Source organism: Astyanax mexicanus, chromosome 12, assembly GCF_023375975.1.
Source record: "Astyanax mexicanus isolate ESR-SI-001 chromosome 12, AstMex3_surface, whole genome shotgun sequence".
Taxonomy (NCBI): domain Eukaryota; kingdom Metazoa; phylum Chordata; class Actinopteri; order Characiformes; family Acestrorhamphidae; genus Astyanax; species Astyanax mexicanus.
In genome coordinates this window covers 4,344,414-4,371,527 of record NC_064419.1, presented here as the reverse complement: position 1 = coordinate 4,371,527, position 27,114 = coordinate 4,344,414, and the positions used below count along the sequence as shown (strand labels likewise).

The 27,114-nt window shown below is 38.1% G+C and overlaps 1 protein-coding gene across 1 annotated transcript in view; it reads right to left on the bottom strand.

Moving 5' to 3' along the window:
- ccdc120a (coiled-coil domain containing 120a) overlaps positions 1–27,114 on the bottom strand; it is an 84,874-nt gene that overhangs the window by 49,648 nt on the left and 8,112 nt on the right. The gene's annotated exons all lie outside the window — the stretch shown is intronic.

The following is a 27,114-nucleotide window of genomic DNA, read 5'->3' as shown; positions in this document are numbered from 1 at the left end:
AAAAAAAACGACTTAGTATCCCAAAATAACGACTTAGTATCTCAAAATAATTACTTAGTAACTCAAAATAATGACTAAGTTTTGCAAATAATTTGCTTAGTATCTCAAAATAACGACTTAGTATCTCAAATTAATGGCTTAGTATCTCAACATAACGCCTTAGTTTCTCAAAATGATGACTTGGTATCTCAAATGTTGACTTAGTATCAAAATAGCAACTTAGTTTCTCCAAACAATGAATGCTATCTCATTATTTTGAGATACTTAGTAGTTATTTTAAGATAATAAGTGGTTTAAAAATAATGACTTCTCACAATAATTACTCAAAGTTTCTCAAAATGGCGACTTGATATCTCAAAATAACAACTTAGTATCTCAAAATAACAACTTAGTATCTCAAATAATGTATTGGTATCTTTAAATAGTGACACAGTATCTCAAAATAATGAATGTATCCTACATTTTAAAATACTGTCAAAATAATGACTCAGTTTCTCAAAATAATGATTTATAATATCTCAAAATAATGAGATGCCATTTTACAGTTTGTTTATCTATTTTAAATTATTTTCACCAACACCATAAATCAAAGCGTTTTACTTGTTGCTTATAATAGAGGCCTATAACTCCTAATTTAACTCTATGGTAACTTTTACAGCTTTGTCCTCGTTATATTATTTGCAGGCTAAACTAATCTTGTTGGTGAAATCCGAGAACGTGTTTTGTCTGCCTTGAATTATCCTGAGGGATCAAGAACTGCAGGTTAATTTGCAAACCAATGGACTCAAGCAGCTTCTCTCTGGGTGCTATTCTCATGTAAAGATGGCCATTTAAATGGAGTACAGTGCAATCCTCTGGTCTGCTGCAGCACCAAACACACCAAATCTTTAGACACCTAAGCAGTGCTGGGTTTCAGATTTCCACATTTAAGACAATTTTAAAGATTCATTGACCATAAAAACCCATTTCAATAATGTTTTTTAGCATGAAATATATTGTGATATTAAACGATTCATGATTTTTCACCACATGATTTTTACCAGATGATAATAGACAAACCTGCACTATATAAGATATACATACATCATATACAAAGACATATGAACTTTTTTACTGTCTGGTGATAAATCAGACCAAAACTTTTCTATTTTTTGGCAGTAAGGATCACCAAATGTATTATTTCTATTACCTTATTTCCTAAATACCAGAATAATGAGAAATATATTTTTTTTAGAGATTTTTTAAACTAAAAACTAGAAAGATTTAGTCTTATTTGAATATAGACTGTGACATATGGTGATGAAATTATAATGTTGAGACGAATTTAATTTTTTTAAAATTTCATATAAAATAGTAAAGACAGCTGACTTGTTGTTTTTTTTGTTCTTTTTTTTCTTATATTATATATTTAGTTCTTATATTAAGTAATAAAAATGCATAGTCTTTTACAGGCCAGCAAAATATTAAAGTAAAATACCAATATCCTTAATAGGTTTAGAAGCAGTCTAAAATATATAAACATAATGTTTCATTGCGGTGAGATAAAAACCTAGTATCTCCCAAATGGCAACTTTTAAGGAGAATGGACAAACCAAACATTTTGGAGAATTTCTTTTGATACACTCATCATGAAATTTTGACACAATGTGGAAAACAACTGTTAAATTCACATTTACATGTCAAAAAGTGAAACCAGATCTGAAACTAGAGTTACAAGCTTTTGCATGAGGCAATTTCTGCTAAACTCTAAGCAACACTATTAACCTGCAGAATATAATGGAATTAAGGGTCAGAACAGTGAAAGTGACACAGCAGCAGCAGCAGGTAATAAAATACAGCACAGTTCAGACATCTAGAGATCATCACATCACTGTACTGTCTCTGCAGTAGGGATGTACAGAAAGGGCTTCGTTCTGCCACAACCCCCAATAAGAGTCCAGCAGTGGATGACGTGATCATGTAATAACATGTTATGCTCTGAAATCATTGTGATTCGATACCAGAACAGTTTGATCCTCTTTTATATCGGATTGTGAGATCTGATCAAGTTTAGTTTGATTCAGGAAGGTTTCAGGTGTAAATCCTAGCTTGCAGGCAGTAACAGAATCCCACGACTGACCACATAAAATTTTTAAAGACACAAGAGAACCAGCCTCTCAGCCTTACTGAAAAAGATTGAGGAAGAGAGAGAACAGCTCTACTTTCTAAAAAAATAAGTAATTTAAGGCATGCCAGTTTTTTTTGTTGGTTGAACACACACAAAAATTACCAAATTAAACAATTACAGGCCTGCTTTAATGTGCAAATCAATGACATCCTAGCAAACAGGTCTAAAACATCATATAGACACAGTAGCATATTTAATATTAGTTTGTTAAAGCATCCTTTAGTGAAAAAGAAGTATTAAGAGCATTAAAATTATGATAATTTACATAAAAAATACTAAACGTGCATTTTTTTAATTTAATATACTTGATAAAAATGAAAATACACATTAAATATACGGTGCCACTTTAAAATAAGACTACCTTTATAAAGGGTTTATAAATGGTTTACAATTAGTTTATGAATGGTTACTAATTAGGTTGTAAATGCCTTAAAAAATCATTAATAATCAAACCCTTTATTTTAAAATGGTACCGAATATACTTTCTCTTAAAAGTACATTTCAATAAAATGTACTTTTAAGGAATGTGCTTTCAATTAAACATAGTGTTCATATATTTTGTAAATATATATTGGTGGCATACTGCTTAAATACTGCTTGAAGTGCACTTTAGTGTAGTTTATTTTCCAGTGTCATTAAGGTGTACACAATATGTGCATAAGTACGTAAAAAACAATATACTTCAAGTGTATTAAAAATGATGTAAAAAAAAAAACATGTACTTAAAGTAAGTATTTAAGTTCGCAGAAGATATATGGAAAAAAACTTAATTACACTTGAAATATACTTATGTTGTATAATTAAGTGTTGACGTATGTATTAATTTTAATGGTAAAAGTATGTACTTTTCCATGTTAAGTATACTTTTAAAAAAGAATACAACTAAAAGTAATTCTCATTTACAAGGGATATTATTGTACTTGTTTTAGGTCAATTTATATATTTAAATGATCCGATTCTATGTTAATTTATCTACTAATAGAATAAGACTTTTACTGTCTAAGCTGGCTAAAAATGTGCAAAATGCCAGAAAATTAGTTAAATAATCTTATAACCTTCTCAAAATGTACAAATATTAGATTGTTATGATTGTAGAAACTATATGGACAAAAGCATTGATTTTTATTCACTCTATGAATAAAACTGAACATGCAGCAGCAGTTTCAGTGTGAGTAATCCGCTCGCTCTTTCTTGTAAATACTAGAAGCCAAGATTCATGGCTTATGTATGATGGAGGGTTAAGGAAGGCTAAGCTTTGCTGCCTTTAATCAATTTCTGGAACATGTTCCTCCCTTCTCATCCACTGGCTTTACACAACATATATTTATTATTATTATTATCAGAGCCCTCCACCACAACGTGTGTCTGATTGTGTTGTGGGCTGGCTGTGTGCTGTTAGTCACTGCTAAGCGGATGCTCTGCCTGTTAGCTGGTGGCTGAATGGGTTTGGTCATCTGGGATTTGCATCATCAGAGCGCGGAGCTGCAGTTTAATTTGAGCGTGTGGATTTGAATGGGGGGAAGTTCAGCTGGGGAGCAGAACAGAGTGCATCTCCGGCCCCTTCCTGGAATTCTCCACCGCCACGGGAGAACATTCCCACAGAGACGGAGACAGAGAGGGAGAGGGAGAGAGGGCTTCCCTGCTGGTTTTGGACTCCGCCATTCACCCATCAATCACAAACCCATCACACCGCAGTGTCGACCCTAAACTACCCTTCACCTCCCACCTCACAGCACACCTCACACCCACACTGCCTCTGCTGCTTCTGCTGCCTCTGCGGCCGCTGCAGTTCATCAATTAGAGATACATTAGTTAAATAATAGTGTACCTTACTAAAGGAATGGGACAGAAAATTTACAAATGTATACAAAATACAGAGGAAATCTATTTTCCCCATTATATCAAAGCTTTGAATGTTCTACATAAAAAGCCTTTCAGTAAAAAAGTATTTTTTTCTGTATGTAACATAATTCACACACTGCTATTACATGACTTTTGGCATGTTCATTATATTCAGCAATTCACCTAAGCAGCAATTTTAGTTATTTTGTGCTTATGAAAAAACAAACAAACAAAAAAAAACAATAGAACAGCTGACTATAGAGTGAAGATCTATCTTTTAGATTTGTATCAATAGGTTTACTCTCTATATACATAACAAATTATTGCTATTCTCTTGGCAAATCAAAAAAATCTTAAATATTTTAAAAATATAAATTAAATAAATGTACACAAATTAAATTAAAAAATCCCATGGCTTTTGTCATGTCCTACGTTAGCTAAAGAGCTTCTCTAAAGATAGAGAATACTAATAGTAATTTGATTTGTAGAATCAATACTGTATACGATTTATACATAATAAGAGTCTTGATGCTTGCTGCTGTTAACAAAATGGACAAATATTTACAGATTAAAACTGTCATACTTACATGAAATAAAACTAACAATAATTCTGCTGTAGTTTAGAATTCTGCTATGAAAAATGTGATGAATGAATGAACTGTGATGTTAAGATAATTTTATGCCACTTATATAATAACAATATTACAGCAAAATCAGGTAAGTACACATTTATTAAGGATATTTAGACATTAGAATTGGACAATCTACAACATCATATTAAAAATGAATAAATAAAAAAATTACTGGGCTCTCCTTGATAAAAAAAGTATAATAGGCAATATTGAGGTCAGCAAACATTATTGAGGTCATGTCCATATATTGTAGACAGTAAAATTATAATGTAATTAATGTGACAGGTCAGCTTTTAGCATTGCATACATATTGTTCAGTGTTTTTTTTTTTTCAACAATATTAATATTAAAAAGTTTAAATACCCTGAAATATTGTGATATTAATTTAGGTCCATATCACCCACCTCTACAGGTCAGTGGGCTATAAGTTGGGAGTCTGCACAATGCTGGTTATGCTGTTTTTTTAAGTCACGGCAAGCCATTAGAGTGGAAGTATACGGCAACACACCTCCAATAAAATGAGAATATTCCTCCCTGTGACTTTAAGTCAGACAGCAGGAGAGAGGAGGGGTGAGGCCGGGTCTGAGCCGCGGTGACTACAAGCCAAATGGAGACGTTTGGGTTATTTACCATCTGTTTAACAAATCGTTGCATAAAACACTCCCTCCTCCTCCTCTTTCTCACAGGTGTTTAGTATTAGCCAAGACCACAAACGCCTCTCAGGAGTGACCCTGTGCCTAACCCTAACATTTGCTCCTCAAATCCACAATACGGGGGAAGCGCTCTCTCTCTCTGTTTCTCTGTTTTCTCTCTGTCTGTTCTTCCGCTCCCTCTAGCTGTCCGGTGACAAATTGGAAGCGTCTACAGAACAAACACCAGGCTGTTCTTAGTGTGGGTGTTTGATATCAACTCCATATGTGAGCATTACACGCTGGCTGCTTGCTTCCTGTCACCAAACCGTCATAGATAAGTGAGATTTTCCCTGCTTTGGGAATCTCCCTCAGAACTGGCTGAAGCTAAAACACAAACACAATCAAAGCAGACCTAATACAGACATAATCATCTGTACAACAGGTCCAGACTGGATTAGGAACAGCCCAAACAATTATTATGTGTATCATGGCTTTAATTATCCTTACACAACACTAACTGTACATCTAAACACACAATCCGATTGGTGGAAATGATCTCACTCAATGATCTCACCAACTGGGGACCGTTTCATCTTTTAATGATTTCAGGTTTTTAAAGTAATAATGGCATTGGGCAACATTTAAAACCATATAACAAGATGATGAAATATAAACATGATTGGAAAAATATGACCATCATATCTTTTTAAGTTATTCTATTACACTGCTATTTAGAAAGCATGTAAGTAAGTAAGTAAGCTGACCAAAGTGCTGTACACAAAAGTCTAATGACTACACATTAATACACACAACCAAACCACAGGCAAAATAAATCACTTAAGTAATATATAAATATATTACATATAAATAAGTAGCTAGACATAAAACACAGATAAGATAAATAAAAATGCTAAAACACAAATAAGTTCAAATGTGTATCAAGAAATATAAAATAAATCAACCACTGAAATATCGGGTTAAGAAAATACAAAAAAAGCAATTCTAAGTAACAAACAATTAATTCTCATTTTAAAAAATAAAACTAAAAGTCATATTGAGCACAACCCCATGAGAGCTGCTTGCTTTGATAGCTGTGAAACAAAAGTATCTTGTGGCCTTAAATGCCTTAATAGCTATGATTTATTTAACTAATTCCCACGCTTTAATAAGTGGTGGCCACCGCTTAATTATCTCATTCCTATGCATTAGGATCTCATTTTCACGTCTTTAGTATCTCGTTTCCATGCCTTAATGATCTCATTCTCGTGTCTTAATAAGTCGTGGCCACACCTTAGGATCTCATTTGCCTCATTTGCTTTGCAACTGTCTAGTTCCCACACCTTTTTTTATTATCTCGTTCCTACGCATTAGGCTCTTGTTCCTACTCCCTAATTATCTTAGTCCCACGCCTTAATAAGTTGTGGCCACACATTCTTTTTTTAGGGGCTTTGTAGTTTACAGTGTCAGAGCTTTCAATCAGGAAGTATTTGTTGTTGTTTTTTTTTTTTTTTTTATTTATTTATAAGGTCAATAATGCAATGTTATCTGCATTTTTGTCAGCCACCTAGCATAACTATATGCTTCAGCGCTAGTTCTAGCAGGAAACTCCAGTGCTCGTCACTCGTATCTCAACCAATCACCAGCTACTGCACACTTGCCTCTGGAGTCTTCCTGTTTGAACTACCAATGTAGAGCTTGTTTACAGCTCTATGAAATGTGAGTGGGATGTAGAGAAGTAAGGGGTTGCAGCTAAAATGGAGCTAAAACCCACCAGTTTATAAAAACTCCAACTCACAGACTGAAAAATCGAGATGCCTTTTAATGTGTATTTTTAAAATCTGGACCACCGGTTGCTAAGTAACAACAGTGGTCAGGCTGTGGAACAAGTATTTTGGAAGAAATTCCCAAGGCCTCTCTGCATTCCTTCTTCTTCTTCTTCTTCTCTTTGGGCAGCTGTATAAAAAAAAAAAAAAATAACACTAATACTACTCAAGCAGTGCTACTACACAAATACTAACACTGCAGCTATGAAGGTCAGTGTGTAATGCGTTTTTACATTTATAATATATTTACTGTATTTTTTATTAAAATAATTCACATAATTCACACACTATACAAAGTATTTTATAATACTGTACCTTAACTATACACTAGAGGGTTGGTTTCCCAGATAGAGATTAAGCTTAGTATTAGACTACATATCAATTTCAATAATGAATCTCCATTTACAGTGATATATGCTTAATCTCTGTCTGGGTAAACAACCCTAAACCCTATATATAATATAATAGAAGAATAGTAAACACATATATGGTGTACCATCAAAAGCATTGCACATTAATACTAAAATCATACAAACTATATATTTTAGATTTTTTAAAAAGTAGCACCTCTTGCTTAGATAGAGACAGTTTTTCACATTTTGTCTTGATTTTCTCAGTCAGCTTTTTTATTATTGAGAGGTAGAGGCCCCTGGAATTCAGGCTTTCATTTAACAGCTGTGCTGAACTTGTCAAGAGTTAATTAGTTGAATTTCTTGAATTGCCTCATAATATGTTTGAGAACTTTAGTTGTGAAGCGGTAAAGTTGTGAAGAGGTAGAGTTATAGGTATACAGTGAATAGCTCTATTTATGTAATTTTCTAATTCATATTATGAGAAGCAAGAACTTCTTAAATAAGTAAAGAACATTTTTTAAAACGTAATGATGAAACTGGCTCTCATCAGGAGCTCCACAGGAAAGAAAGTCCTAGAGTTTACAGAGTTTTCAGCCTCAGAAACTACGAGTTAACAGCACCCGAGATAGGTATTTTGGTTTGTTTAACACTTTTAAGTTACTACAGGATTTGTGTGTGTTCCTTCATAGTCTGGATAACTTCAGTATTAATTTACAATTTAGGAAATAAATAAGACATATACATATATAAAGAAATTCTCAAGGATCCACTTAATTCCCTATTTTCTCTTTTGATTAGCTGTATAAAAGAAATAACAACACACTCAAGATCATGCGCTACCAAAAATACTAAGATTGCGTCTGATAAGGTTTATGTGTAACTTGATGTTATTCACTGTGACACACTCCCTCTCCTGGTCTGTTGGTACTGGGTTATATGGGTAAAGATTAAGTGCCCACAAGAACACTCACAGCGTTCTCACCGGCTGATTCATGGGCCGAAAAGGAGCCGAGCACAATGTGTGCATTCAGTAACAACACCTGACATTTATAGGGCTTACGACAATAGCTCCATAAGAGCCAACAGCACAAAGCGGCGAAGAACAGATCTCTTAAAGATGGCAGCCGGGAAATCTCGGGCTAACAGCTGATCCTGACACGTTTAGCGCTGCACCTTTCATTTACTGCCAGTTGGCTGGGAGTCCTGTAATCCGGAGAAAATGCTTGCAGAACTAGACCCCCCTCTCCCCCTCCGCACTAATCCACAGCTTGTTCAGACTCGCAAGGAGGAGAGCGGAGGACTCACAGTTACGGCCACTCCATGCCAACCCGGCGGACACACTGGAAAAACTCTATAACACACTGAATAATTAAATTACTCAATTTAAATATGCACAAATATCATTTACATACGAATAAATATCTTACATTACACTAAACACATATACACATCACACAGACCCAACTGTGTTGATGTGTTATAGTTTATTCATACTAAAATACACAAATTCCTATCATTTCAATGAATGCATCACCTTTTTCTATGATACATCTCTGGAAAAAAATAATATTTTACCATTAAAAATAATTAAAAACCTCTGGAATATAATCAAAAGGAAGATAGATGATCACAAGCCATCAAACCAAGCTGAACTGCTTGAATTTCTGCACCAGGTGTAAAGGCATAAAGTTATCCAAAAGCAGTGTGTAGGCATGTACTAATTCTCTTAATTAATCATGGGTGTGTTTTGGGCGTAACGTGAAATAAGAGCCAGCTGTGCGCTAACTTGCTGGATTGGTATTTTACTGGTGCAGTGCTTCTGTGCATCTCAGCAGAGGTGCAACTGATTCATTTATGTATAATTTTGTATTCAGTTGGGTTGGTGCACTGCTGTTTGTGTGCAATGAGCCTTGTCTAGGTTGTATTCAGTCAGTGGTGCACCTGTGTTTTTCATCGCCAAGATAGCAATTTGCCAGAAAATTACCTGAACACACCTCACTTGCAGACCACCACCACCATATATTTGTAAGCTCTGCTGCTACTGCTATAAATGTTGCAAGGAATGGCGTGAAAATAGATTGTTGGCGTTGTCTAATATAGCAATGAGCATCACAACTCGCCCTTATAGCAGCTGTGGAGCAGTGGATGGAACTATGTTCTCTGAAATCCCATACTTTTGGACTGGATGATCAATTCCTTACAGCAATAGAGTATAGACAGAAGAGACATTCCAGTACTTGATTTGTCCCACTACTTTTGTCTATATGGTTTATTATTTTGTCAAGTCATCCAAATGTCAAGAAAACTGATTTTAGTTCACACAGTTTATTACAAAATCTCTTTGTTGGTGGCCATAATACTGGTTGATCAACCAGTACAAACAACACTGAGAGTTGAGAACGCAAAGCCCACCTAAACTACAGCCTCCTCACGATGTTTTGATGATGAACACTTTGATGTCTTCTCTGTTTTACCACACCTACCTCACAAACTCACAAAGGCCTTGGTAATTAACTGGCGAGTTGAATCAGGCGTTTTCATGCAGGGAAAGCTCAGAACTGCACACTCCATTGGGTACCAGGACTGGAACTGGAAACCACTGTCCAAGATGAATATAATTATAGGATCAGAAGCTGATCCTAGATCAGTGGTGGTTCTGTGAGAGCCAGGTGTTTGTGTCTGTTATTACCATTACGTTACCCGCTGTATAATAAAGTACGGCTCGCACTGGGCCAGAGAGTGGGCCGGGTCAGAGTGTCACGGTGTTAGACTTGTACTTCCTTCCAGCAGAACACTGTTCTACACACAGGATGACAGACAAACCCAAAGTCATCTGAACATCCCTCAGCAAAACTTCCTCCACTTCCTCCAAAAGCCTGAGTCAGTGCCTGCATTTCACTCTAGGTACTCATATTCAGGAATAGCTCTCAGACAGTAGAACAATCACTTATACTTATACTGGCCACTTTATTGGAAACCCCACCCTTGTAGCTCCACATCGGCGGTGTATGGTTAGAGCCAATTGTAGCCCATCAGTTGATGAACAGTGAGCAGAGCTGCATTAGCCACTTAGACACTCTGTAGCCCATCATCAGCGGTTAGATGACCATTTTCCAGGCTATTCTCAACCCAACAGTATAATGCTGATGTGCACAAAAAACAAAACTTGGCAACCCTCATGCGGCAGGGGTGGAGTGTCGGCAGTGTTTCCAATAGCAATCCCACACATTTCCAATCAGGAAGTGGTCTATGCCAGGGGTCTGCAATAAAGTTTGGCCACAGGCCAGATATTTTCCAAGCCATTACATGGCGGGCCACAAAAAAATTATTATTCTCTTTTAAAAATGTAAAAAATACAGACTAGTAGCTCTCCATCCCAAAGGGTTGTTGAACCCGATTGTAGAACAGTTGATCTCAAAGCAGGTAAACCCAAGAAGAAAGAAAAAATAAAATAAATAAATAAATAAACACACCGCTCCTCATGCAAGATCACATCTGTGTTGTTAGGGTTGTGGTCCAATACACTACTGCTGCCCCGGCTAGCGAATTGGGACACGTCCAGAAAAAAACGCCCTTATAAGGACATAGGGAGCCCAAGAACAGGCAGAAACTAAAGCCACGACAAGTGCAACAAAGAGACAGGAGAGGAATGTAAACAAAAGCTCACCAGAGAAGATATTTATTTATTATTTTGTCAAGGAAGGGTCACTGGTCCTAACATCGGAATGTCAAAGTGCCAAATCTTCTCCTGAAGGCTTTCTACTAGATTTTGAAGCATTAATCACCATTCCACCTCATTCCCAACAATCAGATGGAGCACTATAATTCCAAAGAACACAGTTCCACTGCTCCACAGCTGGGTGAGACACTTTACACCCTTCATACCATTTGTAATTGGTGCAATTTAAATGATCTCAATGCTTTCAAAAGAAGGCTTATCTACACATATTTGGAGATACAGTACAACTCAGTATATTTCGGACTGCCTAAATACAGAAAACACTATGACTAAGTACTGCCCACACCCAGGGGTTACTTCACCCTGTGGAAATGTAGCTTAACCAGAAACCACTAACGTGACTAACAGTGTGTGAAAGCTGGCACTGCCATTAAGTATGACATCATGCTAACTGGTACTGCTGCATTTCTTTTACTGTTTAACCTGGGTTACCATGGAGTTAGATTAATGTAGTGTATCAAATCATACTGTAGGTATGATTTAATTATTAAGCATACTGGCATGCCAAAAGTAAAATGTCACATGACTTTTCTTATGTCCCATAGAATATAAAGAATGCTGCACTGACCTGTGGAACATTCTTGTTGGGTCATCGTTTGTCTGTTCTTATAGACAATTCTAGCCAATTCTAGGTCAAGATCATCATTATCACCCTCTATACCAGGGGTCTGCAATAACTATGAAACATCTGGCCCATAAGGTTGTTTGAACTATAATGAAAAAAATAAAATATAAAATGCCTTTCTGGCGAGCTTTTGTTTAAATTTGTTTACAGGGGGTTATCCTCCCCTGCTGTCTCTCAGTCGTGCTTGGCGTGACTTTCTACTTTAGTTTCTGCCTGTTATTGTTTTTCCGCCCATTCTTGAGCTCCCTATTTTCTTGTAAGGGCGTTTATTCCCTGGTCATGTCCCAATTCACTAGCTGGGGCAGCGGTAGTATATTGGACCGCGACTCTGATGACATGGGTTCAATCCTGCGTGAGGTGCGGTGTGTTTATTTATATATTTATTTTTTATTTTTTTATTGGGTTTACCTGCTTTAAGATCAACTGTTCTGCAATTGGGTTCAACAACCCTCTGGGCTGGAGAGCTAGTAGTCTGTGGATTGCAGAATATTACATCTTACTCCATCATCAAGCCTCTCTCATAATTCATAATTCACATTGTCTTGCCATGAGCATGTTGGCCAGTGTTCATTCTCACTCACAAGGTAAAACCACACATTCACAAACCATTTCCTGAGTAAAACTTTATGACAAATTCACAGTTAAACCGAAAACAGGTTCAACTGAATCCAGAACTCACTGATTCTCTTGTGGAGTGAACTGCTCGTCTGTCTGGTCCAAGGTCCAGTATCACAGAGAAGTTCAGACAAACTGCTTTTTTTACGAGTTCATGGAGTCCACACTTCCACGGTTTAGAGGTGTTTTGGAAACAGAAGAGAGGCATACACAATAGAGAACCCCTACTCCTTTCATGAATATTGTCTTACAATAGAAAACAGACCCGGGTACCAGGGTACAGATAGCTCTGGACTCCAGGGTTCTGGATTAGCAGCTGTACTCCAACCACACTCCTGGGTGGAACATCCCCACTTAACTCTTGGTCATGGGTGGCAGTTTCATTGCTGGCAATGAACTTGTGATTTCCACCTAATATTGTCAACTCTGGACTATTCCTATGGAATGGATTATATGAATATATATATATATATATATATATATATATATATATATATATATATATATATATATATATATATCTGTGGAGACAATTGTCTGTTCACAAAGACAATTCTAGCCAGATGCTGCCGGTCGCATTCATTACAACCACTACACTTTCAACTGCAGGTGATGATGTCGTCTACAATGTCTTACCAATACACATGTGACACTGTGGGTTGAGGAATGAATAATGCCCTACAAAATGGAAAATGAAAAATGGAACGTCCCATCCATCTGCACCCACTATCAGACCTCACCCCAACCCCCATAATTCACACTGCCTAACCATGAGCACATTGGACTCTGGGCCACAGATGGCAGTTGCAATGCTGGCAATGAACTTGTGATTTCCTCATAATATGGCCAAACACTAGACTGTTCCCTCTGGAATGGAATATATGAAAAGCGTGTACAATAGAATTTAGCGATTACATATTTCACCAGGCTCCACCATAAAATGGAACTCATGCCTTTAGATCCTCCAACAAAGCTGTGCAAGAAAAAGAGGCTAGTCCCACTTTAGCTTATTGTCCCCTCACAATGCCTCATGACATCCAGCTTAGGAGCCGGGGCTCATTACAGCGAAAGCTGTCAAGCCTTTCACAGCCAAAAGTGAAAAAGGCAAATCTTAAGCTGCTTGCAGTTCAAAGCACTTTGAATAAATTAGGCTGCGGATAATGTTCTCACAGTTGCTCGGAGTTGACTTGAGGATCGCGGCGTGACTGAACGGAGGGAGTCGTTTTCTTCAGCACTCTGGTTGAAGGAACAGGGCCACGTTTGACAACTCAATTTTTCCTCTAACTGGAAGAAGAAAATGACTAGGTTGAAAGACCTCCCATTGCTAGTGTTGAAATAACTCCACAGGATTTCAAAGTTGACTCTGTTGGATAGTAATGAACACCATTTATTTTGGCACATTCAAGACTCAGCATGGCACAACCTTATTTGAGGTAGAGTATAACCTTTCTGTCCCCTAAATTATGCATAAAATCAGCATGAAAACATTCACCTTGCTCATCATATCAGTGCTTGAACAGGCTGGTGCAAACTGTTAGAGAGTACTGCAGATCTACAGATCTGGAAAAGAATAAGAGACCACTCAAAAATTATGAATTTCTTAGATTTTACCAAATTGAAAACCTCTGTAATATAATCAAGAGGAAGATAGATGATCACAAGGCTTGGAACCAAACTGCTTGACTTTTTGCACCAGGAGTGACGGCATAAAGCAGTGTGTAAGACTGGTGGAGGAGGAGAACATGATGCCAAGATGTATGAAAACTATGATTAAAAACCAGGGTTATTCCACCAAATATTGATTTCTAAACTCTGGGTGAGACAACAAAGAGTCCAACTTATAGGCAAAACCAAACAGAATCTTCACTTCAGATGGGGCAACAGAGAGTAAAACTCTGAAGCAGAACCAATCTGAAACTCTATATCGGCAGGGGGTGGGACAACAGAGAGTCAAACTTGGGAGCAGAACCAATGAGAACCTTTATTTAGATTGGGTTGGGGTAACAGAGAGTCTTACTCTGCAGCAGAACCAATCAGAATCTTAATTTTAGCTGGGGAACGAGCAACAGAAAGTCAAATTCAGAGGCAGAGCCAATCAGAATCTCAGAGATAAACAGAGATAATGGAACTGTGGTATAATCACAATAATACACTCGAGGTTTGTGCTATAATATAACAGTGCCAATATTACGCGTTATATCACTCCCTCTTGTGTCTTATTGCTTTATTATATTATAAGTTACAGTTAATATTCTAATTATTTGTGCTCAATTGCAATATATTTCTTGCATTCTATGTTCTGTTAATCCCTAAAAAATGGTTTAACTGATGTATTGGCAAGAACAATTTGTTCACGAGAACTGAACAAAATGAGTTGTTGCACTCTTTGATGTAAAATGGTGAGGGGCTTCTGGCGCTGTAAAGCCGAAAAACGTGCTTCTGCACTTCTGTCTTTATCCAGCCTTCATCTGCAGACTGAGAACAACACAAAGCACAGCACATCTCCAGCTCAGATCAGTCCTCAGAACAGCAGGAGCACAGCAGCGGGAAAGCTCGGGTTCAAACCGCAAACAAATTAAAACGGAGCTTCTGTGTCGAGACCTGCAAAATTTATATGGTGAGACATTAACGATTATGACTGAACTGCGGGTGAACTATAAATACCCCGAGCATGGCACTTTGATGGAGAGTGGCAAAGCCAGGCCTTTAATCAAAGACTGGGTGTGGGTGTGGATGTATTTAGCTCATTGTGGGGACTGCATATGGACTACACTTAGCTGTGGGTTACGTTTCAAAGTGTATACCATGCTCATTCTATTTTTGTCTAAAATAAAAGGGTATAAAAGAGTTGATCCTGCTTTTACTTATTGAAGTTCGAGTAACTGTCTCTACTGTCCAGGAAAGAGTGTTTGATTGGTTGAATTTAGAGCAGAAGCATTGTTGTGAATATTTGACTGCATTCAGCAATACAAGCATGCATATGTAGCAGATATAAGACATGTGCACATAAAAAATTAAATAAAATAATATATTAAAAAAATAATAATAAAATATACAAATACAAAAAGTATATTTACAGCAATAAGCTTATATCCTTTATTATCATGTTACAGGCAAACTTTTTGAAAGTGGAAAACTTTTCAAAAAAGGATAAAACTTCTCTTAACATTCTCTGATAGTTTATTGGATGCGTTATTGGATGATCCCCACCTCATTTTATAATTTCCAATCTGAATCTGAAAGTATTGGATGGCACTTCTGGCATTGGGCCTGGTGCCAATGGGTTCATGGTTTTCTGCTCTAGAGAGTGCTATCTTATTGGCTGTATTTCCATTCTACAGAGAGTAGGACAAGCTGTTTGTGTGCAGATGTGCATTTGCACATCTGTCTGTGTCAGCAATGGGCACAGGTCCCAGTAACCGAATGAATTAATTGTGACTAAGGTTATGTATAGTCATAAAAGAACCATTTAGTCAAAGAACAGGAGCTACAGTAAAACATATTGCAATGGATATACCCTACAAAGACACTAATACAAACTACATGTGAGTGTATGTGTGTGTGTGTGTGTGTGTGTGTGTTTGTGTGTGTGTGTGTGTGTGTGTGTGTGTGTGTGTGTGTGTGTGTGTGTGTGTGTGAGTGTGTGTGTGTGTGTGTGTGTGTGTGTGTGTGTGTGTGTGTGTGAGTGTGCAGGGAGGCTGGCCTCACAGCTGCAGTAGATGAAGGGAGTGAGGATAGAGAGATAGCCTCTGAAAAATAACCCAAACACTTCACTGCACCTCTAACCTGTCAAGACCTGCATTCCTCACTGTAACCTGTGCAGAACAGCAGCAAGTGGAGCCCACCTCAAACCAAGAGGGCTGAGATGCCCCATAATCACCCACAGCAATGATACAAGGAACAGTAACAGCTCAGCAATATGTGTGTTGCTCTTCAATTGCCATTTTTTAACAGGACAGTGCTTGACCACGCACTAACAAAACATTTGAAATCACTCTGAAGCGCCAATGGGAAATAGCATTAGCGTCACATGTGTAATTTGGTGAGAAACAACTTTTTGTCTGATTAAAAAACTGTCTAGTTAGGGCGCAGAGTGATCCAGCATTCTAAAGCACTGCCACTATGATTGGGAGATTGCTGGTGCAAATCCCGGTAATGCAGCTTGCCGTCAGCTGCCATCAAAGCCCTGAGAGAGCACAATTGGCTTTGCTCTCTCTGGGTGCATACAATAGATTTCATACAGGCGCTTTCTCTTTTTCCCCTCATCACTCCTAGGGTGATGTTGCTCAGCACAAGGCTGCGTCTGTGAGATGATGTATCAGAACCGAGTTGCTGCGCTTTCCTCCGAGCTTTAGCGCTGTGATGGTACTCCGTAATGCTGCAACACTGAAATACTGATACACTATATGGACAAGACCAACCTGTCAAGACCTGCATTTCTTACTATAAGCTGTGCAGAAGAGCCCCATATTAAATTATACACGCTATAACAAAGCAAACTGACTGCTTTTAACAGGATAATAAACTTCTTTCTAAAATGGTTTGTAATAAATACAGCCTGAACTTTTATTAGAGCACTGAGGAACATAAAGCCCATAACCAGCGCTGAGTATTGAAATTCAATACTTCAGTTCTGGCTGAACGACTTTAAAAACATCAAGCAGGGAAGGATTGGCCTTCAAGGGGGCTGAGACTAGGAGACTCTGCATTAGGGAAATTGCGGCACATTGTCACTCCTGAAGACGATTTACACTCACTGTCCAAAAATGTCCCAGAATGCACCAATTCTAGAGCAGTGGCTAAAACAAACCAAACAAATTAATTTTTGAAAAATAGCCTTTTGGAAAAACCCATTTAAAGTGAATTTAAAAGCATTTTCTATTAAGAAAAGAGGAGGAACATGACAAATACATGTATAAAATGTACTACAGTAAATAAAATACTAAATATCAAAACTACACAATGAGATATTTCACTTATCTGCATATCTCTGCATTCAAAGTACATTTGTAAGAAACTCTCTTTATCTTTTTTCCCCTAATATAAAAGGCGAGTACAAAATCAGATTAGCATTATTTTTTTATTTCTGTTTAATTTACTTATTTTTTACTGCCCAGAATGTTGCCGCAACCCACAAGTTCAGAATTGCTGTTCTACATTTTACAGCATTTATCTGATGCTGTTATCTAGAGTGAGTTACAAGGTTATTTCTATTACAGAGGTTGACCAATGTAGTGTTAAGAGTCTTGCCCAAGGACTCTTACTGGTGTAGCACAGGGTATAGTCACCCAGACCAGGAATTGAACCCCAGTCTCTCACATGATGTGGTAGCTCACTGGCAGGGGGTGTTGTTATCCACTGCGCCACAGCAGGTTATAAAGCCCATCAGTGATAATTTTGTTGTTTTCACATAGTTTGTGAAAACTATGTTAAAAAGCCTTTATCAAATACCTATTTTTCATGACGAAAATGAGACTAACATTAAATAAAGATTAATATGTGAAAACGAAAACTATGACAAAATTTATTCCACTTTTCAATTATTTGTAATACATTTTGTTGACTAAAATTAGACTAAAACTAATAATAACCAAAAGACTACAATGTTACTAAAACTATAATACTTTTTAGTCAAAAGACTAAAACTAAAACTAGATCAAAATCACAAGTCAAAATTAAAATTGTGTTTTGGGTCCCCAAAATCTTTGTCCATATAGTGTGACCTGCTTGTCTATGGACAGGAAGCTCTTGTATGTGTAAAGTGGTGCTGGCCAATAATGAGTTCCCACAAGATCATGTACTGTACATACACTTGGGCAGTTCAGTTGCACTACAGTAGTTTAAAACATGCAGAGACCGGCTTGATATGTCTCTAAGGAAGCACACACTGGTTTCTACTGCCAGCAGGAGGGAACTGGCCAAGATAATTGGATGAAAATCCAAAAAATAGCATTGTTTGGTTAAGTGCCTCCAGCAGAGCGGAAAGTAAAGGACTCTGGAGGTGTATGGTTTGTTAAAAGAACATTTTGCCACTGGGGTCTCCACAGTAGTGGAGTGTCATTCATTTTTATATCCTGCTTTGAGTCCTCCTTTAAGTTTCAAGTTTTCAAATAACATCACCTGGAGATTTTTAGCTAGCGGCTAAACCTCAGTGGAAATGAGCTGACTCTGCTAACTCAGCAAAACACCAGTCAGGCACGACAACACCGACAGATAAGTATTTCTAACTAGTCCAACAGGAAGAAGGCCAGCTCTGCACCTGTCTTACATCCTTTTAGTTCTTTTAGCTCTGAATAATGAGAAAAAAACAACAGTCTGAGATTTAGACAGAATCTCATTTCTCATTTGTATCCCTCACCCTTGATTTTAAGTATCATCCTTTCCCCTTTAAAAGGGAACAGAGTTACAACGGAAAGTGGTACAAATTCTCCCACTAAAAATGGAACAACCCTTTAAGAGCCCGATACATCATAAAAATAAATGAATAAAAGAGAACACTGCTTCATTTAGCAGCTACAAGTGTTTTTTTTTCTGTCGAATCAGTTGTCGCTCCCTAATTCCTTGAATTCCTAATAACTCTTCCTTAGCTTTTTATTCAAATGTTTCAATTCCACCTTAAATGCAACAGCCTCAGTAACTGCTGCTGCACCATTTTAGGTGGAATGGGCAATTTATGTATCTAATTAACTACAGCTGCAAAAATAAGAATATCATTAATAGCCTTTTATTTCTTTTATTTTTAATGATTATGCGTACAGCCAATGAAAACCCAAAAAATCAGTGTCTCAAAAATTTTTTAGGAAAGACCAATTGGTGCTTTTAGCAGTGTAGGCGGTGTGCCAAGTCCTGCTGGAAAATGAAATCCACATCTCCATAAACGTTGTCAGCAAAGGGAAGCATGAAGTGGGAAAACACTGCACTGACATTTTTTTTCAGCAACTATTTCTCATGTTGCTTTAAATACAACAAAAAATGTAGGAGACAAATGCAGGACAGCTCAAGGTAGGAGAAAAATGAAAAATGTGAGCTGAAACATGGGGACGGTGCGGTGCACTGCAGTGTCCCGCGGCCTTAAGAAAGGACAGGGAGGAGAAGTCATTAGTGAAGGAGAGAAAATAGGACAACATCACCAGCACTAAAGCAGACAGTGTTTAATGTTGCCTGGATGGCTGCTACTATATATCTACAATATATACAGTAGGTGCTTACCTGACCTTTAAAGCAACATTATGCAGCATTTTTTCACATTCAAATAAAAACAGATTCTTAACATAATGCTAACTGCACGCTGTAACTTTGATGAAGCGGACAGGACAACACTGCCAGAACTGCAAAATGAATTATATTTTATTTTCAATATTGGTATAAAAGTGTGTCTGCGCTGAAAAACCTTTTCCAACTCATCCTAGGAAATTTGTCAGATTATGCTGCTATTTGGTAGCAATACATATCAAATATATGTAATCATACATCAAGAAGGAATTGTCAATATATAAATTGATACATAATTGAAATCGTGCAGCTCAAACGCTTGAGATGTCAAATTAAAATGGGAATAAACATATCTTGGTGTTGCTTGGTGTTTAAGGGGGTTACAATAGATGAAATCTCAGAAGACTTGACACATGAATGTGTTATAGGACATCTTTAAATTTGATATTAAAATTAATTCTGTATCAAGGCTCTATAGCAATTTTTAAAAATTCAATAAATTAGCTGTGGTTGTCTCAAACGTTCTCCAATGTTCACAAATTTTGGTAGAAACATAGATATTACAATGGCACATGTATTAGAATTTTCTTTTTGTATTTTTATTTTTTTTTTACATATTATTACATATTCATTTTATTCACAAGTTGTCTGAAAGCTTCTCTACATCCAATCACAATCAGATTCACTCTATCTGGATGGAGAGATTTATCTGGATAGGGTTTTTTTAACGATAAGAAGCCGGAATAAAAACAAGCTGAAATGATTTAGGAGTAACGAGGTTATTTTTATTAAAATGTAAGAAGTAGAAAGTTCAGATAATTGGGTGGAAGTGTAAAAATTAGTAAAAATTAGTAAAAAAAGTAATCTAAAAAATAATAATTACTCCTGTGAAGTCTAGACAACCACAATTTCTATTTATTTAAGGTTATGACGTATTTGTACTTAATTACTTGACACCTCACTTCACTGTCAGTGACAAGAGGGTTGATTAGGCCCTTATAATTATAGTTATAATTAAATCAGGTGTGATAAACCACTCCTGCAGATTCTGACTCCCAGCTCTCTGTGCTTAAGACACTTCTGGAAAACCAAGCCCATCTTAATCACAAAAACAAAAAAATTAGTCTCGAGTGAAGTTTGGTGAGAGAGGCAGTGTAAAGTGCACGCGGTGTAACAGCTCCCTCTGTGGCAGAGTCGATGCAGTAGCACTCCAGGCCGTAGCACTTTTCAGAAAGGTGTGAAGAAACTGAAACATTCTCACTCAGACATTTATAAATAGATCACCACCTGCCTTCACTTCTCCTGACGTCTTTCTCACACAACGTCAGGAAAATCTCTGACTGCAGCACTACTGTGCAGCACTGTGCAAAACATACCGCATCCTGAACATGGTTTAAAAATGTGCATTTCAATATTAAACCTGTCTCTGCCTGTAAAACATACTATATAACATTAGAATAAACTTAAATGAACATAAAATCAAAATAAAACAGTGCTAGGTTGGGGATGGTTCGTGTTTTGCTTTAGCTAGACTTCAGTCTAAATTAAAACAAGCTGAGGCTGTGCAACAGTGTGCCTTATGTATACATTTTTTTCAGTCAGGTTGTAAGAAGCAGTAAAGCCAATCCGCTGAAGTACAGCATTATAGTTTACTTCTATAGTTTAGTTCTACAGCACTTAGAATCGAGACTGGAGCAGTATTAGCATTAGCTGCTAACTGTGCTAAGCGCTAGCTTTTTGCTGTTCAGAGGTGAGTATTATCACCCTGTAGCCTGCTCCTAACCCTGACTAGTACTGTTGGAGCAGCATTAGCATTAGCCGCTAACTGGGCTAAGCAATAGTAAGCTCTTTTGCCATTCAGAGGCGAGTATGTTGGACTGTAGCATACTGCTAACTCCAGCTTGCACTGCTGGAGCAGCATTAGCGTTACTTGCTAACCATAAGTGCTAGTTAGCTCTTTTGTAGTTTTCAGGACAAAAATCTGTGTAGATTAACATCTAGGGCTTATTTGACTTTAAAAATATTCTGCTTTATAGTTCGGTGCACTTTATGTATGAAAATAGACCAGAAACACACCGTTTATTGATAGTGCGCCATGTAATCCGGTGTATCAGATTATATACGGTAACACAGATTGACATGAGGAAACATGTCTGTGGAGAATATGTGGCAAATCGGATATGTATCAGATTAAGGACCACATATGAAAGTGACTCAAATCTGATTTGAAAAACAAACAAAAAAAAAGATTTGCCCCATTCACACACCCATGAAAAAATCAGATCTGAGCCACATTGAGCAAAAATTGAGATTTGAGTCACTTCATTTCAGTGTTAATGTGAACGTAGCCTAAGTAAGTAAGTAAGTAACTCACTTTCATCTACAGTAAATTTACACACTGGAGGAACTGGATCTGCTGATATAATACAGTATATAATACACTGCTGCCCTCTGAATAAGGACAGAAACAACTCCTTCATTCTGTTTATCCAACAGAAAAGAAAAAAAACAGCCAGCGGACAGATGAGTAATCCTCTGTGTGTGTACATATTAGTGTGTTTTCTCCTCGCAGGGATAAAGACACACATCAGATTCCACCCCACCGGAGATAAGCGGCCCCGGCCGAAATCACCGGTGCTGAGTTCAAGGCCAGGACACACAGGCCACTCTTCACATTACAGGCAGTGAGTGAGTTAGCCCACTGCACTAAAAACAGGGTGATCTGGGGGTGAGGTGGCAGAGTGCATACTGACTTCACACTGCTAGGGGAACTACAGTATGACCCGTTCAGAACTGGTCGCTTCATGCATCTAGAATATCAGGATTTTATCTGGATTAGACCAGAGAAGTGGAAGAGTATACCCTATGAATGCCACTGACTTTAAGAAGAAATTTTGAAATATAAACCTATTGGTACCATTTTAAAATGCCTGGTGTGGGATATGGGAGGTTTGAAAAGTTCACACCTTTGCGCTGTCCTGATGGTGCTCCTGATGGTGCTCCATATAGTATGTTAGTATATAGTATGCAACCCTGTTATTTTGCCTCAGGATGAAACACACTGATTTCCCTTTACAATGATTCTACAAAAAATGACAAGCTCTGCTTTTATTGGCTGGTTTACAACACCACAGCATCCCACAGAAGCAAAACACAGCACAGCCTAGCCTAACCTAGCCTAGCTTGTTTTTTTAGCACTATAACAGGAACATATGCTTTTTAAAATTATTCCTAAGTCTTACATGGTCAAGAGCTAGCTACTGCAAGGGATCCAGAGGATCTCTCATTTCGCCTGTTTTTCTCATTCAGGCGTACCGTCTTTGTGGAGTGCTTCTCTCTCTCTTTCTCTCTTTCTTTTTCTCTCGTTCTTCCTCTGCCAGGCAGCCTGTCCTTGACACCACTGCAATGCTTTTGTAAGGCTTTTCTTGCCCTGCTACAGGCACACCCACAAACCTACACCAATCACTTTCCCTGGCTGCAGTCTGAACGCCTCGTTCAGGGAAAACCAACAGCAAATCAACGCAGCTCTGAAGCTTCCACACACTCTGAAGTGTTTTACAGCATCCTTTCACCTCCTCTTTCCTTCCTTCTCTCATTCTTTCTTACTCTCTAGCTATTTCTCCTGCTTTACTTTATATCAAACAGGTCTGTCTCCACATCCTTCTTTTTTATCTTTCCATCTTTTTTCTCTGATGCATTCTACCATTATTTTTATCACATTTTTTTTATTTTACCTTCTATTTCTTCATCTCTCTTTTTTCTCACATCGTCTCACCTCTCTCACCTTCTCTTTCTCTCTCTCAATTTCTATTTTTATGTCTCTAAAGCCAGAGCTACTGTAAGTCTTCGGTTCTCTCACTTTCACATCCAGTTGTCTCTGAATGTCTCTCGCTCTGCTCAATTTTCTCTTTATTTCTCACCCAGTTCTTTCTAAGTCTTTCTCACTCCCTACCTCTCCCTCACTTTCTCACACATTTCTTTCAAAGTCTCTCTCTTTGTTTCTCTGCCCTGTTTCTGTATCTCACCAAATTCTCACGGAATTTCTCTCGCTGAGCTCAGTTTTCTCTTTCTTTCTCACCAGTTCTTACTGAATTTCTCATTCTCTTTTCTCTCTATTTTTCTAACAGAGTTCTTTGTGAATCTTTCTTCTTGTTCTCTGCGTTTTTCCTAATTTCTCTCTTTCTCTCGCTTCTTATCTTTCTCACTTTCTCACTCATTTCTCTGTGTATCACTCTCTACTTGTTCTCACTTTCTCACCAAGTTTTCTCTAATCTCTTCGAATCCTAATCTCTTTCTCTGTCACTATATCTTTTCTTTTTTCAATCTCTCTCTTCCTATTGGCTCCTTTTCTCACTCAGTTCTTTCTTAACCTCTCGCTGTTTCTCTTCCTGTCTCTCTTACTAAATTCTCTCTGAATCTCTCTTTTTCTGTTATTCCTGTCTCACTATCTTTCTTTTTTTCCCTTTCACTCTCTCGCTTCTTATCTCTCTTGCTTTCTCATAATTTTTTCTCTAAACCTCTCCTAACTCTAATCTCTATCTCTCATTCCCCCTTTTCTGTCTCTTTATCACCAAGTACTTTTAGAATCTCTCTTAGTCTCTGTTCTCTCTCTAGTTTTCTCACTAGAGTTCTTTTTTAATCTCTCCCCCTGTCCAATCTCTTCTTCTCATTCAGTTCAACCTCTTCCTGTTTCTTGTTCTCTCACCAAATTCTCTCTGAATCTGTCTCTCTTTCTGTGTTTCCTCTCTAACTATCTAATCTCTTTTCCGCATCCATTTATCTCTGAATTTTCCTCTCCCTGTTTCTCACTGTATCGCTCTCTCTGTCACCCAGTGTGGCGTGAATTCCTCTTACTCTCACTCTCTTTATCTCTCTTTCTCACCCAGTTCTCTCTGCATATCTCTTTTTCTTTGCCTTCCTTTTTCCTCAATCCTTCAGTGTCTTTCTTTCTCTTTCTTTTCCTCTCTCCTTACTTTTCACCATCTGATCTCTTTATTTTCTCCCCTTATTGAGCTCTCTTTTTACGTACCAGACTAAGTCTCTCTCTCTCCACTCCTTTTCTATCTCTCTATTATCTAATTTTGATAGATGAACTCTGGTTCATCTTCTCCGTTTCTCTTTTTTTCCCCTCTTTATCTCCCTCACCCTCTCTTGCCCCTTCCTTTTTCTCGTCTCTCTTCTCTCCTCCTCTGGTTCTCCCTTGTGCTATCTCTCTCTCTCTGTCTCTGATGTACCCAGCATCTCTCTCTCTCTCTCTCTCTCTCTCTCTCTCTTTCACTCACTTATTATCTCTCTCGCCCGCTCTGTCTCACTCTGTGTTTGCTTTACAGTGTGATCTATATTTTTCTGCTCGAGTGAAGCTCGCAGATCAGTCACACTCGAGCTTCTCCTCAGCGTCACAACACTCAGCGAGTCAAACAGCACCGAGAGCGAGAACTGCACACCGGGCATGAGGGGGGAAGAGAGAGAGAGAGTGATCCATAGAGAGAAAGAGAGAGAGAGAGAGATAGAGATAGAGAGGGTAGGGAGGGAGAAGAAGAAGAAGACAGTCTATGGGCAAAAGCCAAACCGCTGCATGGCAACAACACTGAAAATCCCCTACTAAAAATAGTGGCATATCGCAGCCTGGCACTTCCGACTGCGCAGCCAATAACCTTTCACCCCTAGGGCGCTGGCAATGGGGGGCGGGGCCTAGTTGTCACCGCAGTGTTTGGGTGACTGACTCAGACCCAGATGTCTGAATTGAAGCGACGAGGTCACACCCTCGCTCACCGGGATGAAGACAGACTGTGCCTAGCAACAACGCTGCAAAAAAAAACAGCAAGCCTGCAAACTAGCATTCATGCTAATGCTAACGTAGAGATGGAGGCTTACAGTATTTCAGAAAGTTCCCTCGACTGCACACGGGTCATCTTTAACCCCCTAAACCCCAAAGATCAGTGAACGGCTCAACGTTTCAATTCCTCACTTTCATCGTACGCATTAAGATTTGTAAGTCTGCAGTTTAAAGGGTTCAATCCTCTGGGCCTCGCTTTTACATGCATGCTTTCGCCATTGGTCACACCTCAGGTTCACCGCTGCCCAGGCAATCTCTTCAATTTGCCTCACTCAGCTGATCTCTTTGAAGATCCTACACCACACGATCCTTCATACCAGCCTTTCCCGGAGACGACCATGATTCAGACGTTCCCCTGCGAACACTTCCAAGCAGAACGCTGCTCTACCGGGAATGCTTTATTAAAAGCTTGAGGGTCCAACGTGAACGATGAAAGTGATCCGAATGAAAAATCTGCACAGGATTCACTGGAATCCAATTAGGTTTGATTAAGTGTTGAACCAATACTAACGTGCACCATCAATCGCTCGATCAATAGCTTGTGGACACATCTACTAATTAGTGGACTCAGCTACTTTAGAGTGCATTCACTTCTGACTAGGGCTGGGCGATACTGCACAATTACTGTATCACAATATTTTAAAGACGTTTTAATGTGTGGGGAATTTTACACTCCTGGGGATGGAAACATCATCCATGCCTATGGCACAGTTGAACCTGAGAGGGCGCAGCAGAGGCCAAAATTACCACAATAAAAGTGTTTTTTAAAGGTTAGGAAATGTTTCAAAAATTTTAACCAGAACTAGTACGTTTTATTACTTCTAAGGAACCAATTTTAGCTATTAATGGGTTACTTACTTAGAGTTTAGCATTTAGTGGCTCTTTATACACTCTTAAAAAATATAAGCCAATTGGTGCTGAATACTGGGGTGTTTCAGGACTGTCATCACAAAACCAATGGTATCAGAGCTAAGGTAACATTATAATATGGATGAGTAAAAAAAAAATTTTTGATTCATTTCTTTAGGTCATTTTATCATGCAATTTTGCAACAATGTAAAAACATCTGCCGTATTCACAAGCGCATACATGGAGATACAAGGATTTTGTGTGACAGGCTATTAAAAAGAGCCAGCCTCTCAGTAAAGAAGGGTCTGGATATGTGAGTTAAAATGCTTTGTGATTAAAACATGTTCAGTGAACATGGCCGCTAGTCAATCATTCCAGGAGCGAGCGCTCTCTAGGACGTGGGAAAAGCCCAACAGAGCCGGTTATTTGCTTACAGCAGCATAATCTCAGCCATTCAGCCGATACTCTAAAACAACAGCCTGTGAGCGCGAGGTTAACACGTTCCTCTGCTCTTCAGCTCTGCTGCCCCACTGACTGACTCTCACTGGAGACACATATTTAATTCATTCAATTATAAAAGATCTTTAAAGAGCAACAGTCCTTCATGTTCCTTCAAGTACATGTTCTTTATTCTCATGCTTACCCTGCTATATATTTAAATATCAACCATTCTCTCAGTGCCCAGGACGTCCCTCTGCTTTATAACCTCCACCAGCCGAGCCATCCTACACCTGCTAATTATAAAAAGTGTGGAGTTATGTGTATGTTTTGGTCCATATATATAATACA